Source organism: Gobius niger (assembly GCF_951799975.1).
Source record: "Gobius niger genome assembly, chromosome: 2".
Lineage (NCBI taxonomy): Eukaryota > Metazoa > Chordata > Actinopteri > Gobiiformes > Gobiidae > Gobius > Gobius niger.
Genome location: NC_136853.1, coordinates 34,240,692 through 34,252,777, shown reverse-complemented (window position 1 = coordinate 34,252,777; position 12,086 = coordinate 34,240,692). Strand labels below are relative to the sequence as shown.

The following is a 12,086-nucleotide window of genomic DNA, read 5'->3' as shown; positions in this document are numbered from 1 at the left end:
ATGAGTAAACAGCGGGTAATTGGTCTACGGATATTTGGCTCTTTTCTTGTACAATTTCTCAGACAAGCTGTGAAATGGATGTCTTTGAGGGAAAAAATAGGAAGGAAGGAAGGAAGGAAGGAACGAAGGAAGGAACGAAGGAAGAGGAGGAACAGGAGAAGAACAGGAGGAGGAAGGAGGAAGAAGAGGAGGAAGAAGGAAGAAGAAGAAGAGGAAGAAGAAGAGGAAGAAGAGGAGGAAGAAGAAGAGGAAGATACTGCAATACACAAAAGTTTATGTTACAAAAAATCTTTTCTTGACTCTCATCCACATCAAGACGTTTATTTGTTTATTCTTTTAAATGACATTCAATTTAAAATTATACCAAAAATATAGAACATGTTATAGAAGCCTAAACTACTGAGTTAATGCATTAAATACTCAAAAAGCTGGAATGGAGACAGGATAGTTCTGACACCATTTCCCCACCTCTGATCCGATAACAATGCTTGGGCTAAGAGTAGTAGCAGCTACCGAGTACCAGCCCAATACCACAGCGAGTGAATAAAAAGCCAGTGAAACAAACTCCAAGACCCAGAGCACATGGCTCATTACACTAAGTCTGTGGGCAGTTACAAAGCTTTACTCTGAGCTAAGAGGGCAAAAAAAGGTAACACAAATGTATATGCTGTAGGGGTTGGAAACCATCTCAAGAGACTGGATTACAAGAGGAACATGGTACAATTCAGAAACTACACATCGTATTGTCATTGCATTGCAGCTGCTGAAGCTTTGCTGTGGCCTGTGAAGCAAGACTCGGTCTGTGAGTTATAAAAATGATACTCCTTTTGTAATCATTAAATAACTGCGTTAACCTAATTGCAAAAATAGTTTTACTTTGTATCCCTACAGGTTTTAGTGGCTGCAGAGTCAGAAACTCACAATTGGGTATTGGTTAGGTTTTGTTTCAGGTACTCGCCGATACGGATATAGTGAGAGAAAAATGTATGTGAACGCTTTGGAATATCTCACTTTTTTGCCTAAATTGGTCATAAAATGTGGTCTGATCTTCCTCAAAATCATAAGAATGAATAAACAGTGTCTGCTTAAACTAATACCACAGAAACAATTACCACAGAAGCTAACTTAACGAGTAACCCAACACTGTGCATGTCATATCTTTGTTTTTTTGTAATGTCTGTTGCGACTTTGTTTCTTTCCGTGTTCCAGTAAAGTCTTGACATTTTTCACATTTTTGTCTAAAGAGATGTATAGGGACTAAGCAGGGCAGTGACAACCCCAACTGCAGCTAAAATGATGAGGAGGATTGGACAAGAGTTGACCTGAGCAGAATACAATCTGAGTGAGAACAACACATAAGCATTTTAGGGACTTTGTGTGTAATCACTCAAACGCACACATAACAAGGATTAGGTTTCCTTGAGGGGTCATTTCAGAGTGGCTCCAGAACAGCTGAGGTGGCAAACTGTATCCAACAGATGGAGAGAGTGGCAGAGAAAATGAGAAGGAAAAAAGGGAAAGAAAAAGTGGGTGGGAGGAGTAATTTAACGGTAAACAGTCCGGGCTTGTCCTTCAGGATCAGCACAACCAGGAGGGCAAAGAGTCCGCACAGTGGCTGTGACTTGGGTCCAACAGTGGCAAGTTGGAAAGCCCCCTAAAAGGCCTTTTCCACTTTTACCTGCTTGGCTCTACACTTTTCTACTTTTGCAGATTTCCACTCAGTGCCTATACTTTGGACCAAATACTGTAGTACCACCTTCCTCCCTGAGCCAAAGCGAGCCAGTGGGTACTAAACATAACATCAACAGTCTACTGGCTGATGATTTGCCAGATGAGACACAAGCCCTCTGAAATACAAAGCCTTTTAATATTCTTCATTGTATATTTGTTTAGCTGTAACATCTTTTAACGCATGTAGGGCCCAATCTTTAGTTTCTAAACGCAGACTATAGTGTAGCCTTTTGCGCTTAGTAGAAATGCCCTGTGAGATCTGGCAGTTTCAGACCTGGCATTTCTGGCAGTGTGTGGGCAGGACTGATACCCATGGCCAACGGCGATGTTATATTGAACAACTTTTTTCCTCAAACCAGATTCCAAAGCCAGGAAGGGGCGAAGGGCAAGGGAGAGGGGTTATGGGGTGAACACGTGCTTTTATTTGTGTCGCATTAACGCAATTAGCAGTGTGCAAACCCGCACAACAGAGGGACCGGCTGTAAATCTCTTTTTCTCTGGACACTGGACACGGACAGTGTTTGACTCACAATGGCATAAATACATTTGTTGTTTGACCTGACATAGCTTATAAAAACCTATAATGCTGAAGGAAGGAAATAAAGCAGCACAATATAAAAGAGGGAAAGAAAGTAAGGCCAAAGGGGAGCAGCACTGTCGGTACGGCTTGTAATAATTTTTTTGTAACCTTAATTTAAGCATGAAGTCCCTTGAGATAAATCGTTTTTTTGAGGGAGAACCTGCTAAGAGGCACCGGTGACATGTATAAAACAACTAACAAATAATGCAACCATGCTTCAGGAACCTCTTTATTTATAAACACCACCCTCTCACCAGTGGCGCAGTCAAATAGAGCAACAGCTGCACACACGCCAGATGACTGTTGCTTTTGGAGCAATGCTGTCCTTGTGCCAGATGGAAGATCTGGCTCGCAATGTATTGTAGTAACTGTTAGCTTGCCGTAATGAGATGCAAGATGGTATTCTCCCTGTTCAGTAGTTTATGCACTGAGGTTCATCAGTCAGCTCAGCGCTGCTGTCATTCACCTTAGTCTCTTGCTAAGGCACAATCTGAAACAACTGTTTGCAGTTCAACAACCTGACCATGTTTAAAATGAGACCGAAAGAATCAAGGGCTAAATTACAAATAGAGGTGCCAATAAGCTTATTTTTGAAAAGAGCTTCAACAAAGTAGCTATTCAAAATTTGCATCTAATTCCATCTCAGCAGACATTGCAAACAACTATGATTGTGTCAAGCCAAATCGGCCACATCCATCAAGTAATCCTTCAATATGACAATAATTGAAATGCAGAAATTTCGAATCAGGACAGTGTCCAATCAGTGATTTCTTTCAATTCCTTCATTCTTGCCTCTTGCTCACATAAATTGCAAAGCAGTTTATTATTGTTTTGCCTTTTCTCTACTTGGATTTCCAGCCCCTTTGGCATTGTTGTCTCTGGCTCTATCTGCCCAGTGTTAATGTGGTTAGGTCCAATGCAAGTGTACGGCTCAGTGCCAGTAATTACATTTGCATTATTGAAGCTGCTGGCTCTAATCAACTAACCTTCGCCATGATTCTTCCCAGTTGCTCTCAACAACTTTCCTAACTGCAGTACTTCCTTTGTACGCACAGAGTCCAGGTTGAGACCCATTTTAAACCTTCATATATCTTTGCTTGGTGTTGATTTAGCCTATATGTACATATTGTATAACTTCTCAATTTTTTTCTGTTTGTGTGCCTCTCGAAAGTACTAATACACCTTGAACTTTTGCACATTTTGTCATGTTTACAACCATAAACAAAGATTTTGTTATGATTTTTTACTGAAAGTTCACACACAATGCAACCAAGTGCCCCAAGATAACTCTGGAGGAGCTGCGAAGTACTGTCGCTGAGCTGCGGGAATCTGTACATGGGACAACTATAAGTCGTAATCTACACAAATCTGGCCTTCATGGACGAGTGGCAAGAAGAAAAATGTCAGTCTCTAGATGTGCAAATCTTATAGAGTCATACCCCAAAAGACTTGCTGCTGTTATTGCAGCAAAAGGGGGTTCCACAAAGAAATAATTCATGCTGTATAGATACTTGTGCACGCCCGACTTTTAAGTTTTCTATTTTTTGAAAAATAACATCATGTATCATTATGCTTTCACTTCACAGTTGTCTGTTACTTGTGTGTGAACTTTCAGTAAAAAATTCAAACCAAATCTTTATGCTTATGGTTGTAAACATGACAAAATATGCAAAAGTTCAAGGTGTATTAGTACTTTCAAGAGGTATTGTAAACTCAGACAAATCTGAGGTTGGCACCCATGGCAAAAACGAGAACACCATCTCTAGGGTAATGTACTGTATTGGCGACTTAAAATCAAACGTCAGTAACTCTATCAGGGATGTAGGTGCTATCTTTGATGATTCATTACATTTTAAAGATCACATTCTTTGAATGAGCCGAACTTATATTTTATATTTTCCACCTGCTCCCCTACTTGCCCAAACCCATGTGAACCCGGGACATTTGTTGTTGTTTTTTTTTGGGGGGGGCATCCGACATTTTCCCCTGAGCCGATCAGTGACCAGCCTGGGCCGATTGAAATCAGATTGGTGTAGCATGTAACCGCTGAGTTGAATCAAGGCACATTAGATTATCACAAAGTAACAGTGCATGCTGTCTGTGCCACTGATTGATCATATGAAAAAATAAATAAGCCACTCAAACCATCAGCTACATTTAAAGCGGCTTTAAAAGCTGTGCTGCCCTTAAAGAATGCATAGTTTATTACACAATTCTCATCAACAGAGACGCATAGCACATTGTAGCTTAGCATCATATTGGTCAAATTAAGACACGTGACCAATGACTCAGCTGGAGGTCTCCATTTCGGCTGCATGTCATATGATACCTGTCAATCCTTGTGTTGATTGGTTTGCAGCATGGAGAGAAGGAAATCATTGCACCACATTGAGCTGAGATCTAGGCTAACTGGCTCAACCTGCCCTGGATGGCATCATTTCCACCTAGGAAACCTATAGAAATGTAGGTTTTGGTGTATTTTTTTGTCCGAACTGCTATACTTTTCGTGCAACAACCATTTTCTTACAACATACGCTTCTGTTTCACGTATATGTAAATAATCACTGTTTTAGTTAAAAGAACTTGTGTCACTTCATACTTTTAAATCACTATAGTCCTTACATGTAGCTGTTTTATCTGAGTGTATTATCATGATTTAATTATGCACTGTTTATTTGTGAATATGTGTGTATGATTGTAACTTGTGTGTAAACTTGTTCCCTTGCATCTTGGCCAGGACAGATTTTTAATGTCAATGTGTTTCATCCTGGATAAATAAAGGACAAATAAAAAATAAAAACTCAGCGTCCCACCAAGAAGAACACATTTGATGACGTCTACCGTCCACAATGGCGCGCTCCTGAATGCTGAATGCAACGTCACAATTTTTTGACTGATTACATTAGTCCTCAGCTAGCCGCTACCTGCTAACCACAGGTGCTAATCAGCATTTGTTTAATGAATTTTAGATGGATTTGAGCTTAAACACTGGGGGAGTCACTGGCGTTGACCATGTTAGTTAAAGAGCCGCAGTCCATCATGACCAAAGTGAGAGTCTGAGACTTGTTTGGCAAAGAGATCTGAGTTTGGACATAGATAAAGACACGTGGCTTACAATAATTTCCTCTATGGGATGGTTTACAAAAGAAGCTCGAGGAAAGCTCACTCATTATAAGATACTTCATCGTTTTTATTACACACCTACAAGACTTTTTAAAATGGGCATCCGTCACAAAGGCACATTTTTTCACGCTATGTGGGCTTGTCCAGTGGTTCAGCCATTTTGTAGAGCAATCATTTTAACAATACTGAGATGGCTAGGTACACCTATCCCTGAATCTGCTCAACTTTGCCTGTTAGGTGACAGATCCTGTTTACCTAATATATCTAAGAGTAAATTTGCGCTGGTCCTAACAGGTTTCATCTTAGCTGCGAGAGTTATTCTCCGTAAATGGAAAAATCCAGAAGCTCCTCCCTATAGGGAATGGGTTAAATCCATGACAGATATTACATCTTATGAGCTATTAGTTGCCAAGTTACAGAATCGGAAGGAGTCTTATTTTCAAGTCTGGGATGTGTTTATGTCTTATTTGAAAGGTCAGACACTATAAAGTCTGCATTTATTTTTGTGATGTATACTTTTGCTGTTTTGTTTAGTCTGTGCCGTTTTTGTTTTGTTGTATGTTTTGATTACGTCAAAAATCAAATAAATACTTAAATAACAAAAAAAAAGAGCCCCAGGCCATCACAATTAACTCCGGAGCAGCAGTCCGGTCTAACTGTTTGCTAACAACATGGCAGCCATCATTTCCGGATGACCTTAGGCTGCTATGCTGTTGTTAGCAAATGTTAGCCCCCAAAGAACTACTTTGATTACGGTTCAACATACAAGAAAATCTATGTACATTCTGCAATATTAATATTGAAACAACTGACCATCTATGTTTGTATTGTGACTCTGTTCAGTCATTCTGGAAAGATTTACAAAGATGGGTAAAAAAATGTGTTGCCTTGTGAGCCTTGCTCTGTGAAAGATGCTCAACAAACAAACAAAAATATATTATATTATACTTGACTTCATCAAATCGTTATTCTCGCACTATTTTACTTTTTTGTAACTCTGATTCAATGTCCCTTCTATACCACTCAACCCACCAACATGCCCCGCTTTTCCATTCACTCCTGTCGTTTCATATCAATCACTATTGCCACTGCTCGGCATAAAAAACATACTAGAAGAATGCCAGAAGTCATCATTTTACCCCCCCAAATGACATCAAAGGAGTGTGTATGGAAGGCTAAAGATATGCTGTTGCATATACCAATTTTAGTTATATATTAAAAGATATTTATAAACACTGTCTTTAACCTCAAAAAGAACATAGGTTACCTTTGGGGCATTTTATTTTAGTATTTATGGATATTACCAAAAGATAACTGAAAGGAATTCTTGTTCTGCAAGTTCAGCAGCTCCGTATCAACACAAATACAAGGACACTATGCAGACACAGAACAATTCACAAAGACATAAAAAACAATTGGCTACTCGTCACTACACACTTTGATTTTATGAGTTAAGCTCCTCATTTAGTTTCAGGATGGAGTGGTGAACAAAGGAGTTCCACAGTGCCAACGCCCAGCACATATTCTGTGGTCAGGTCAAAAGATGTACACCAGCAAATCTGATATGTGTTTACTCCCTGATGGGAGAGTTTGGAAATCAAACAACTGTCGGGTTGTGTTGTGTTGAAGGCAAGTTCTGTGCGCTCCGTGCACTTTGGGGTCACTGCAATACAATTTTAAGCCCTGATGGCGCTTGGGTCGAATACTAATAGAGCAGAGAATACTATTGACAGCAAGGCTGATGGATATGAACTGTAGTGTGGGTGACTGGCTTTTAGTGTCCGGTTGCCAACATCACGCTCTAATGTGTGTGGCTTTGGTGATAGTTAAAATAAATGAAAATAGATTAACTATAGAGGCCATATTTGCATTTATATGCTTTAGTTTGTTGGCTCTATTTATTTCTGTTGCTGATATACAGTATGATCTATGAGCAATATAATCCAGTGGTGATGCTATACATTTATTATTTGTTTCTATATTTTCTTCGCGATAAATAGAGATGATGAGGGCAATATTACATTTGTTTGGGATGTCTATTTGTGTGGTTTCTCCTAGAAGACACAGAGAAGGCCCATTCTGCAGCCCAAGATGGCGAACAGTTTGTCAATGATAGATATCCAAAAGGTATGAACCAGTTGACAATCCCAAGTAGCATGTAATTAAGTGTCTGTGCTACCTAAAGTCCGATGCTTTTTATATTTTTCCCTCCTTTTTCAATCTTTCTTTCCCTCATTGACGGCCTTTCTTTGTCGAATCCAATATGTCAGATCTTTGATCAGCTGAGGTAACAGAAGGAAATCTCCCCCTGCTTCATTATTCATACCTACATTTTCTGCCATCTGCCCATCCACTGCACCTGACCCAGTCACTACATTTAAACTTACCGTCATTTTATTGAGCGCACCTGAATATAAGCCGCACCAACAAAATGTATAAAGATTTTTATTTTTACATATATCAAATATATCATATATGTGCCCTATAAGCTATAGGTGTCCAAGCTGTTGAAGCACCATCAATGCACTAGAAATACAGGACATTTCTCTTAGTGCGTGGTCAAATATTTCAAGAAAGTGGTGCCCTTTTACATATACTTTTATTGATGTGTGTTAAGAACTTATAAATTTGATTATATTATTCTTTAACCCTGCGACACATGCGCACAGCGACTCCTTTCCGGGAGTAAAGAGCCTCAGTAGTATTTCAGCAGTAAGAGAATGAACGCATTTATTTCGCCCCCAAAGCCACGTTATGGCGCTGGAGGGCATCCTACAGCCCCGCTCCGCTGTGTAGTAAACACCACGAACAGAGGTAGAGGAAGACGGCTATAGGGTTTGCCACATGTCCAAGTTATGGTGCAGATGAGTGGAGTACGTCTAAAAGGAACTGTGTGAGCTCTCCATTGTCTCCACACGCACAACTTTATGCTTAGATTTGAAGCCGTTGTTGCATCTTTCCCACGTCGAAGTTCATTACAAATTGTCGAGTGTTTTTAGACCCACTCGTATTAAATGTAGGTGCATTGTTATTGATAACATGACACAATATTCAGTATGACCATAAAAATCTATAAATTATCTGCTTCGTTCTACAAGCCACAGTACTTCTTCTACAATGTCTTTTTTTCCTTTTCTTCAATGTCTCTGTCGGGGTTGGCGAAATAAAATCAAATTGGTACATCAATCAAGATCAGATCAATTTGGAGACTGTAATAGCAATAATGTATGACAATTTGTTATAACCCCAGACACTACTACAGCTTAAAGTAAGGGAACTCTTTGCTTAAAAATAAACAACTGCCTTTTGGTCCAAAAAGTGGAAATGCATTTTCTCATGCCTTTGGCCTTGGGGGCCTTCCTTTGGCCATCAGTTGAATCAATAGCTCCTCTTCACCTCTCTCTCCATTCTATTAGTGACAACAATAGCCCAATGGTGGACTAAGATTGCCTGCTATTGTGGCACCGGATGTCTATCAAGCACTAGGACATGGGTGCCAATGTTACGAGGCGAATGGGAGCAGTGTAAAGGTGGATGTGGGGTGGAGGGATAGAGACAGTGAAGAGTGGGATGAGATGACAGGGCAGATAAAGTCAGGATGATAATGGTGGCCCCACTGTTGTACAGGGCTCTGAAGGACGAGCCAATGATCTGGCTGTTCTAGCTGTGGGCCAATGTGAAGGGGTTAATATACGAGGGTGACAGACAGACGATAAGGTGAGGACAAAGGGAAAGCACAATCACAGGTGTTAAAACCCCCCAAAAAAGTGCAAGGAGGGAAAATGGGAGACAGTGCTTACGTCTAGATGTCTGCAGTAAGCCCAATTTGGGATTCTAATTAAAACTCTGCAGGGAGGTGATTGGATGCATGTACCAGAATTAAAAATGTATGGACTTTAAAAACAGTAGTGTGCCTTGAGAACGCAAAATTTGCCATGAACGAGTATATAATCTATCTACTACTACTTTCTTCATTAAAACATGTTTAACTCAATATCTTTAGACCAAAGTAAGGCCCATTTAGCTTCGTAAATTAAGCCCAATCCATACCTGACATTAGTTCTGAGAATAATTTCCACTAACTTTTATGCATTGGCTGAATAAAGTGAACATGATCAATGTTCTCACAGTCATAAAGACTGGTAATAAATGTTATTTTGTTGTTTCTGTGTGCAATTTTGGAGAACAAAATCTTCCACACTGCTATTGTGCCAACCTCCCTGACAAATGCAAAAACCTTGTGAATGCTCTAAACCAGTGGTTCCCAAAGGGCGGGGGTTTAAATGTTTTGCACCTAAAATGATCATAAATGCTAATTACATTTTACAGAAGGGGGTTTCGAGTAGTTGGTTGAGTGATTCTGGCGATCACAGCCAGAAAAGTTTGAGAACTTCTGTTCGAGACCAGTGCTTCTCCAGTGGTACACCAAGTACCACTTCATAAAGTATTTCAACTTCCAAGGACCACCAGGCCTACATCAAAATGATACTACTTTACTCTAAATAGAGTATAGAGGATCTAAAATACATCTAAAATATTATAGATTAAAAAAACATGACTTAAATAATAATTATTATCAATGGCCATTTGTCCTGTATCCATGAGGACCTTTTTCCTCAAAGGCGCTCAGGCGTGTAAAGAAAAGCTACAGTTTTACGATTCCTCTGCTCAACTCATTTACATATCACATTTGTGGCACTATAAATGCGCAGTGTCTAATGGTATATCAGGTGCAACATGCCCCCAAAATAGCAATGGCATATTTTAGGTACTACTCGTAATTTAACACCGGTCTTGGTAAATCAGGCCCTAAAAGTGGATTTTGGTACATTTTAAGTCACACATTTTAGTTTTTGTTTTATGTGGGCTGTGTTGGCAAAATAAACTTGTAAATCTCAGTTAGAAGGAAGAACTCAGTGATTTTTCCAATATGGATATTGTGCCACATGATATTGTGATTATGGTAATTTGGCATTATTTTGTAGGCAGCCCTAATCACATCGATCACACATTTTGTGGTGATCTTCATAGTAGAGAGTGGAAGTAAGGACATAAAAAGCACATATGTTAAAACATGTTGCTAGACATCTTTTACAAATGAACCAGCTGGACTTTTCTCTCTGTGTGGGGACTGAGCTGGTGGCACTGGAGTGACTGACAGCAGAAGGTGATGCTTAAAAACCCTTGGGAAGCAGGAACAGGACTAAACGTCTGCTTTGGTCTAGCTACCTTCTGCTTGACGTCTCTTCCCGGACCCCAGCACCCACTCCAGGGAGACCCCATCAATATCCAGAACCCTGCAAACAGATGGCTGCCTTGACAATGAGCAGACACACTTGGATTGGCTCGTAGAGTGGGCCTCCGACAAGAAGGCACAAGGGAGCAAAGATGTTTAGTTATTTTGTTGGCAACTGAACTACAGCACCTCATGAAGTAAGTGTGAGCAGAGCGGATGTTGCGAGTCTCAAGAGCATATTTCTTGGTCTCCAGATTTATTTATTTATTACTTTTGTTGTCAGAATGCCAAGACATGCATGTTTCATTGTTGTTTTTCCAACTTTAGAACAATCTATTGCTTTCAGTGAGAATAGGGAGGACTGATGGAATAGACCTCTATCACACATTAGCCAGAGGCCACTGCCTCACAGCTGGCATGGCTCATTTTAACCATAACGCCTTTTGACCCATTGTAAATAAGGAAATCCAACTCAAGATACATCTAACAATGTTTAGGCACAACTGTTAGCATTATTAGTTTCACACCAGTCACTGAAATGAGGCCTCCCTAGATTTTGCAATAATCCCAGTGAATTTAACCTCAAATGCTGATTTTGGCTCCTCCTGTTTGATGCAGAACACAAATGTATTACATGCGTCTATTAGACCATAAACTGGGGACAACTCACTGTTAAATATTAAAACTAAATATGAACAAAATCCAAATATCAATGGGGAAAATTAAATAATAGTAATGAACCAGTACATCAATCTAATAAATATGATATTGCCTACTCACTTTTTAAAACATAGTATTTTTGCCGATATGACTTCAATTCAATGCAGTTACTAAAATTGAATTAAATGTGTTACCGTATTTTCCATACAACACACTTTTAAGTTTAGATTTACTATCACACATTAAATTATGTATGCCTAAATTACTATCCAGTTGTCTTTAATCAACATCATTTTATAAAATCCTTTGAAGTTAATTGCTGCAAATGAAGAAGTGTGAAAACATTTATTTACCCTTAATGCTATTCTACACAATGAACAACTCATCTCTCTACAGGCCATTATGAACAAAAGATGCACGTCAGATATGTTCGACAAGTTCAGCTCTGACAACAAAATCAGTTCCGATCCTAGGGGTATATCAAACTGTTCAAAGTTTGCTTCTTTGCTGTGAAAATACTTTTAAGAGAGCCCCCACTGTTCAGGCCATATCTGCAGCATTAACATAAAGGCAGGTTTTCATCTGCTGCTCCTAAAACCAAGGGGCCTCAGGGGTGTGCTGGCAGAATAATGGACTTTTTAAACTTTTTGACTTCATTTCCCTCACTGACATTAGCTGTGAATGGACGCCACATATGCTTTTGATTGAATAATATGAGCTGAGAGCACTTGGGCCTGTCTATACCTGCAAAATTAC

The 12,086-nt window shown here is 39.6% G+C and overlaps 1 protein-coding gene across 2 annotated transcripts in view; it reads right to left on the bottom strand.

Annotated features, from left to right (window-relative positions):
• Positions 1-12,086, bottom strand: part of tbc1d22a (TBC1 domain family, member 22a) — a 142,893-nt gene that overhangs the window by 50,935 nt on the left and 79,872 nt on the right. The window lies entirely within an intron of this gene.